Genomic DNA, 8006 nt, shown 5'->3' on the forward strand with positions numbered 1-8006 from the left:
CCATTTTAACTTTCCTTTTCAGCCATTAAAGCTTCATTAAAAATCTCACTTTAATAAAAATTTAATACCTTTGTAACTTCCTTCCCCTCAACATTTTTTGGGAATACATTAATAAAACATTGAGATCTCTCATTTGATTCTGATGATAAGCATTGTCATCAGGTGATGCATTTATTCTCCTTATGTTTTTACCTAGCTGTGCTCATCTTTTGGCTTGGATGCAGCAATAAGATTTACAGCCATGAATTACGCTTGAGCCTACTAGTTGTTCCCAAAAGGGCTGAGAGCATTCGCTTTGAAAGTGGTCAGCTGTGTAAGTTAGCCCAATATAGGTTGAACCACTTTTTTATTTCTTGCCTGATTTGAAGTTGGATAGATAAAAGCATGCAGAGCTATAGGCTTCAAGTGAGTTCTGGTTTTGCTATCATATACTCTTTCCCTATCTCACGTCTTCTTTTTCCTCTTTTTTGCATTCTGGTCCCATACAGATTTTCCTCACTTAATGTATAAAGAGAAATTGCAATGTATATTTTCATGTAACTTGATTTTGGAATTCTGTCACCTTCTGTAGTGAGTTCTTCCAAAATATAAATTTTTCCAATAGTTTTGTGTCAAGTTGGCTGTCTGCACTTTAAAAAATGAGAACACATTTTCAGAGAGCCTTAACAGATTTAGACTGCAAATCCTTGTCAATGAGCATTGGCAAATTCTATGTATTCCGTGCACTATAGTTGGACTGTTGACTGGGTCAAAGACTTGCTAATGAGAGTTCTGTGAACCCAATGTGTATCCTTTATAGTATAGCCTTAGCAATTGCATTAGATGATGAAGCATCATATTTGAGGAGGATAAAGCAGAATGCTCTTTGATAGATTCCCTCCCACTAATGATTTCTGCAGATTTTTCATTTCCTTAAAATTTGCTCAAGAGTTCTAGGTGACTCTCCAAAGCAAATTAGCAGGCGACAGGAAGATTAGAGATTCTTGTATGAGAGGATATATCCGTATAATATATTCCTTGTATTTTGCTGCAGATGATATAATACATTAATGCCCATTTAGAAAAAAACCAATTACACCAGCCACCATGGGGAAACTGTCCAGATGTTGCTAGACTACTATTCCTAGCATTCTTCATTATCAGGCAGGTTGATTGAGGGCTGCTAGAATATATATGTATATGGTTTAGGTACCCATCCCTGGCCAACTGAAGTAGAAGTCAATTGTAGTCTTTTAAGTAATTGAAAATGAGTAGATATCCTGATAAAAGATTGGGGGAGGGATGGATGGCAAAGCAGTCCGCATTTGTAAATTGTCAAAAAAAAAAAAAAGTATATGAACTCTCTTTATTAGAAGCACAACCATTCCTACACTATTTTATAGTGCTCTTCCTGGTCTTGTCTGGCCTGCTTATTAGAGTTTAGATACATTCATCTGTTAGCAGCTTCAGCAGCAGCTCTCATTACTGCCACTTCAGAGCAAGAACTAGAAGCAAATATCTCGGTTGGAATTCACATGGGAATTAAAGCAGAATTTGCCTGAATATAGAAGCACTAGGCTGGGTAATATAACATAAAGAAATACATAAAAAAATCCCAAAGGATTCTATATCATAATTATTTTATGACACATACACTTGTTTAATCCCACCTTTTCTATTAAGTACACAAGGAATAAATCATGCATTTTTTGTATGGGGTAATTTCTAATTCTATACATGTATTTTTCTGATAGAAGGAACATTCATACAGCAACTATTCTTAGTGGAAGGGGTTTTTAATAGTAATTTTACCTTTTTATTTAACTGAATATGTCTGGGTGGATTCATCTGAAGTAAACTAGCAATAGGTGCCAATAAAATAGCCTCTAAACTCAAACTTTCTTTAAAACAAGCAGTTGCCATCTTTGCTTGTTTGGTTACTTCAGATAAAAATAAAAGATGGGGTGGGAGGAGAAGACATTCTCCTGAGGGGAAAAAAGTAGTAGTAACCCATCACTAATGTCAGGAGACCACAACTGATATAATTGAAAGAAGCAACAATACAGTATAAGACTGAAAAAGGGGTAGTAGGTTCTTGCCTTGAGTATTTCTTTAAAAAGTGGAATGTTTTATCCTTCTGGCTGCATGCCTATGCAACCCAGATTACTCTTATGTTGGCATGGTACTTCATAAATTCACTGTCTCGTTAAAAAGATATTTATTGCTGCTTCTGAACTATTAGTACCTAGACATGGTAGCTTGGTTTAGACAATTGGTAAAGAACCAGATTTGCTTGACTTTTGCTAAGGAGAGCTGGGGGTGAGGTATAGAAAGAGAGAAGAAGTGCCAGCCAGCCGACTATCATTTGTACTCTTGAGTAAAATATGATGAGGGAATTTTATTGTATCTTAGGCACTTCTTCCATAATTAAAACATGAAGGGAAGCATCCCCAATTTAAATTGCATATTTCTGTAAAACAAAAAGACTTTAAAGTAGATTGAAATTAAATTCATCCCATGTTAAGAGAAAGCTTAAAATTATGTTGTAGTCGAGCTTTTTTTTTGCTAGGCTTTCTTTGTTCCTAACTTTGTCTGAACTTGATAAAGTACTTGGAGGGAAGAGCAACAGGAAATCCCATGTAGACAAAGCGGGAAGTAAAAGAATTCCAGAAGGCAATGGCATACCATTTCTGTATTACACCAAGAGGAAATTGAATTCAACTCAGGAGATTTTACTGCTCACATAATACATATTCTTGTGTTCTAAGCAAGGCTGTATAAATTCCTAGCTCTTGTTTTAAAGTACTACATTTATTATTTAAAATCTATTATATCTGATTTTCCAGTGCTGATCAACTAATAGAAAACTCTGATTTATGAACTGTTTTCTGGGTTTGTTTTATGATTTGTTTTAAAAACGAGTACCTTAGAACAGTGGTACCCAACCTTTCCAGTTCTGCAGACTGGCAGCAGTAGCAATGACAGCAGAGGGGAGGGTTTCACATGGGCACACGCCACGTGCACATATGGAGTTTCCTGTGGTTGCCTGCCACTTGCACGGCCCAGTTTCCAACAGGCCGCAGACTGGTACCAGTCCACGGACTGAGGGTTGGGAACTCCTGTCTTAGAATACAACTTTGCACTCAGATTATTGTAATACACTAGACCAGACATGTCAAACACAAGGCCCGGGCCGGATGCAGCCCGCGAAGTGGTTTCATGTGGCCCATGAAGCCATCCTGGAAACAGCGAGGGAACAGCCCCTGCTGCCTTGGCCCTGGCCCAGGCCGGCCGGGAGCCAATGTACAATTTTGTGATAGCCATCTATGTTGAAACGCATTCAGTCTTAGCTCCACAAGGCCGTCTAGAAACAGCGAGGAACCAGCCCCTGCTGTGTCGGCCCCACCCTCTGGGTGCATGCTGGGGAGGTGTCACCCTTTGAGGAATGAAGAAATGGACCATGCCTTGGCGCTTGCCCCAGTCCCACCCCCTTCTGCCAGAAACCCTCAGATCTGTCCCACTCCTGTCCAAGCACCACGCCCACCCAGTAGGCTGCACCCCCCTGGCCACACCCACCTGGCCCCCCAAGGGCAACCGCAATGCTGATGCAGCCCTCAATGAAATTGAGTTTGACACCCCTGCACTAGACTTTTAAAAACTGCTTATAGATGGTAGAATCCACTCGTCCTGCAGTGCTGCCTCAACTTTGAGTGAAGGTGGTGTTTGTTGGAAAGATGAGTGAAGAATAGCAATAGCACTTAGACCAGTGGTTCTCAACCTGTGGGTCGGGACCCCATTTGGGGTCGATCGGCCATTTCATGGGGGTCGCCAAGCAAGGCTGTCCACCATTTTTTTTGTCCACCATTTTTTTCCCCTTTTCCGGCGGGTGCCTTACCTCCCTTGGGCTGGGCCAGCTGGTGGTCGGCCTGCTCCATCTCTGCCGCTTGCCAGCTACACCTCAGCCGGCGCAGGGGGCAGAACCACACATGCGCGGCGCTCCCGGGCAGGGAAAGTCCTCGACTTACGACCGGTTGGGTAGTCCTCGAATTATGACCGGTTTAGTCCTTGACGTACGACCGGTTTAGTCCTCGACTTACGACCGGTTGGGGTCGCAGCATTAAAAAGGTTGAGAACCACTGACTTAGACTTATATACTGCTTCACAGTGCTTTACAGCCCTCTTGAGTGGTTTACAAAGTCAGTATATTGCCCCTAACAATCTGGGTCCTCATTTTACCGGCCTCGGAAGGATGGAAGGCTGAATCAACCTTAAGCCGGTGAGAATCGAACTGCCAAACTGCTGGCAGTCAGCAGAAGTAGCCCGCAGTACTGCATTCTAACCACCGTGCCACCACGGCTCATGTCAGGAGTATAAATCAGGCACCTACATTGGGCAGCAGTGATATAGAAAGATGCTGGAGATAGATTTATCATTCTAGTGACAATGGTAAAGGCACCATGTCATACAGCACAGAAAGCAATGATAACTCACTCCTGTATTTTATCGAGAAACTACAAAGACAATAAAAAGTGGTTGATGATGTAGCGTTGAATGATGGGCCCTTCAGTTTGGATGTCATTCAATATGCTTTTGTGGATGAGCTGATGATCTTTTGGAACGCTAATGGTGTTTATAACATAGCTACAGTCAACTACACTTTTTACCTTTTAAGTATCAGAAATAGACCAAAATTAGATGCTTTCACTCAGAGGGTCATACTGTTTACTACTCAGGACATGAAAAACAAAGGAACTGTCCTGATTTCATAATCAGAAAATATACTGCAAGAAAAATATCTAAAAACGATTCTCAGTCGTCCAGGTCATGGTTGTGCCAAAGGTGCTTTTTCAAGAGGCAACTGGACTTTCTTGTTTTTCTTTGAAGATGTTTCGCTTCTCATCCAAGAAGCTTCTTCAGCTCTGACAGGATGGTAGGGAATGGAAGGACTTCTATTCCTTGCAGACAGTCCTTTCAGCAGTTCCATTTGCATTACTCAAGGTGTCCCTATAGACCAGGGGTAGTCAACCTTGGCTCTTTTATGACTCGTGGACTTCAATTCCCAGAATTCCTGAGCCAGCTTAGCTGGCTCAGGAATTCTGGGAGTTGAAGTCCACGAGTCATAAAAGAGCCAAGGTTGACTACCCCTGCTATAGACACAGATAAATCTCCAATGGCCTCAACAACTCTAAAAGAATGCAAATGACCAGCTGTCTGCAAGGAATATAAATCCTTCCATTCCTCACAATCCAGTCAGAGCTGAACAATCTTCTTGGATGAGAAGCAAAACATCTTCAAAGAAAAACAAGGAAGTTCAGTTGCCTCTTGAAAAAGCACCTTTGGTGCAAGAAGAATACATACGTACAATGCAGTATAATGAGTAATGATAATTCCCACACAAGCTTTTATGGACAATCCTTTAATACGATCATCCAAAATTTATGTTCTAACCATTGATACAGAAGAAAAGACTGATCAGTTTATGGTCGAGTTTCATTTGAAATTCACAGAACATACAAGTAAGACATTGCCCTCCTATGAAATCTATATACAGGGCAGGAAGCCTCTGGCTGCATCGTGGCAAAACAGTTCAGGGCAGTAAAAGAGTGAGCTTCATGTTCTTTCATTTATTCAGTTTATATGCTGAAACTGGACTGGAAAAAGGTGAGTTCGGTTTGAAAACTGGAGGAAGAAACATCAATCCGTGCTATGCTATTCTGATAGCTGAAAATGGAAAGGATTTGCAATTTCTAGTTAATGAAAGTCAAGGAGTACCAGGAAAAAAAGAAATTACATATAAAGTTCAAATTCATGGTACAATACTGTACGCGGTCTTAAAATGCTGACGATACTAAAGTGGCAGATAACTTCTGTTTAAAATTGTGTATCAATACTAAATATTAAACTGTCAAGAAATGGCATAGATTAGCACTTTATAGGGTAGCTATGAAGGCTTTGGACAAGATACTCAGATGTCAGGATGTGTCTACATCTACAAAGATCAAAATCATGAATGCAATGGGTTCCTCTGTAACACTTCATAGAAACATAAGTTGGACTTTGAAGAAGCAGGATAGGAAGTATTGGCACAGATAGCTAAGAAAACAAATATAACACAGAACAAACCAATCTGTTTTCATTAGAGCCATGAATGACCAGAATCAAATTGTATCCTGGGCTTGTTATTTATTACCTAGTTCTCTTGCGTTCTCTTGAGAAGTCTGTAATGCTAGGAAAGGTGGAAGAAGGAAAAAAAAGACAACCAGCAGCAAGACTTAGTTATAGTGGTGATGGGTGTACTGTCCAGGAAGACCTGAAGGACCAAGTTGGGAACCGATAATCCTGGGGGGGGGGAATCTATATAATGGAGGTCGGTAAGAGTCGACACTGACTTTGTGGCATGTACAAAACATGGTGGGACATCAAATTTGTTCAAGAGTCCCTTATCTGAGGAATCTACATTCCCCGCTAGCTCCCTACTAGCAACACGCTTTGAAACATTGTCCAGAGATCCTCATTTCTCTCAGCTTTTTTTATTAGGCCTATAAAGTTATACAACCCCAAACAATTAATGTATATATTTGTATACCAATACATAATCAAGAAATATTCCCTTATTCCACAGGTAGTCCTCAACTTACATCTGCAATGGAGCCTGCCCATTACAGATGTAAATCATGACTGTCGTAAAGCAGGTCATCATATAACTGGACTCAATTTTACAATCTTTTTTTGGGGGGGGCAATTGCTAAGTGAACACAAACTCATTGTTCATTATGGAGCATTTCTGCCAGGTTGTGGCAAAAAGGTAAATTGTGTTCACATGACTCCAGGATGTTGCAAATGGCCATAAATGTGAGCCAGTTGCTGGGCACCTGAAATGCAATCACATGACTGTGGTTGGGGTAGCTTGGTGTAAAAACTGGGTCGCAAGTACCTTTGGGGGATCCGTTGTAACTTTGAACAGTTGCTAAATGACCAAGTGGAGTTTGTCCATAGAGCTTGGGGATCTAGTGATACATTTCAGAGTGATTTATAATAGAGTGGCAAGGATGTCTGAAGGGCCAGTTTAATTAAACTGGATGAGTATTTTTAATAGTACAAGTAATCTTTGTTTAACATCCCCTCATTCAGAATCTGCAAGTTGTATGCAAAATACTGTATTGCAGAGCAGAAACATCTATGCATTCTTCTCAATATTCTCAGATAGCTGAGCTCTCCGTTCTCAGCTCTCAGAGCAATTACAAAGAAGATCAGAGAAATTAAAGAAGCTTTGCCTTATCATACTTACTAATAAGGCTAAAGTACCTATATCTACTTGCCAAGACTTTGTAACATAAATTCCTTTTCTTTCAATAAATCTAATGGAGGCTTGACTGGGAGCGACTGTCAGAGAAGTTTGATTATAGAAATTCCTAACTTCAATGCTTTTTTTGTAAAAAAAAAAAAAAAAAAAAAGGTGGCAGAACTCACGCAAAGCTCTGGCTCCAGTCAAAAGCCCTTTACAGAATGGGGGGGAGGAGAGAAGAAACCGCTTTAGGGAGCTTCCAAGGCGCAGACCACGTGAGCATCAGCTGACGGACGCCATTGCCGCGGCTTTTGAGAGGGCGCTTGTTTGAAGCCAGCATGTCTTCTGCCACCTCGTCCTCCTCCGCCTCTGATGACACAGAGGCTTCCTCCGGAGCCAGAGCGACCAAGGCTTTGGGAGCGCGCCTGGTCCCTTGAAGAGATTCGCTCCAGGAGTCAGTTCTGGTCCCTGGTGGCCAACACGGGGGTGAGGACAGGTGGCAGCAGGGGGGGGAGCCCCAAGAACCAAGGCAGAGAAGAGGGCCGTGGAATTCTTTCTGGGTCAACCTTCGATGCCCCCGACTTCCCTGGGCAGCTTCCTTTCACCAAGCCAGAGCTTTACAGGTAGTCCTCGAGTTACAAGTGTAATGGAGTCTGCCCATTCCACTCGTAACTCGAAAACTCGTAGAGTGAATCTCGTTCCTTTGGAGAGATCACTCTCTTCCTCGTTAAAACGCACATGG

At 41.5% G+C, this 8006-nt stretch overlaps 1 protein-coding gene across 3 annotated transcripts in view; it reads left to right on the top strand.

Annotated features, from left to right (window-relative positions):
- Positions 1-604, top strand: part of UBE2G1 (ubiquitin conjugating enzyme E2 G1) — a 60162-nt gene extending 59558 nt beyond the window's left edge. For all 3 annotated transcript variants that reach the window (XM_015821062.1, XM_015821061.1, XM_015821063.1), the window contains exon 6: positions 1-604. This exon is cut by the window's left edge and continues 458 nt beyond it. The gene's annotated coding sequence lies outside the window, so the exon portion shown is untranslated.
- Positions 605-8006: the final 7402 nt, after the last annotated feature.

This window comes from Protobothrops mucrosquamatus, unplaced genomic scaffold (assembly GCF_001527695.2).
Source record: "Protobothrops mucrosquamatus isolate PMUCROS unplaced genomic scaffold, P.Mucros_1.0 scaffold1242, whole genome shotgun sequence".
NCBI classification, from domain to species: domain Eukaryota; kingdom Metazoa; phylum Chordata; class Lepidosauria; order Squamata; family Viperidae; genus Protobothrops; species Protobothrops mucrosquamatus.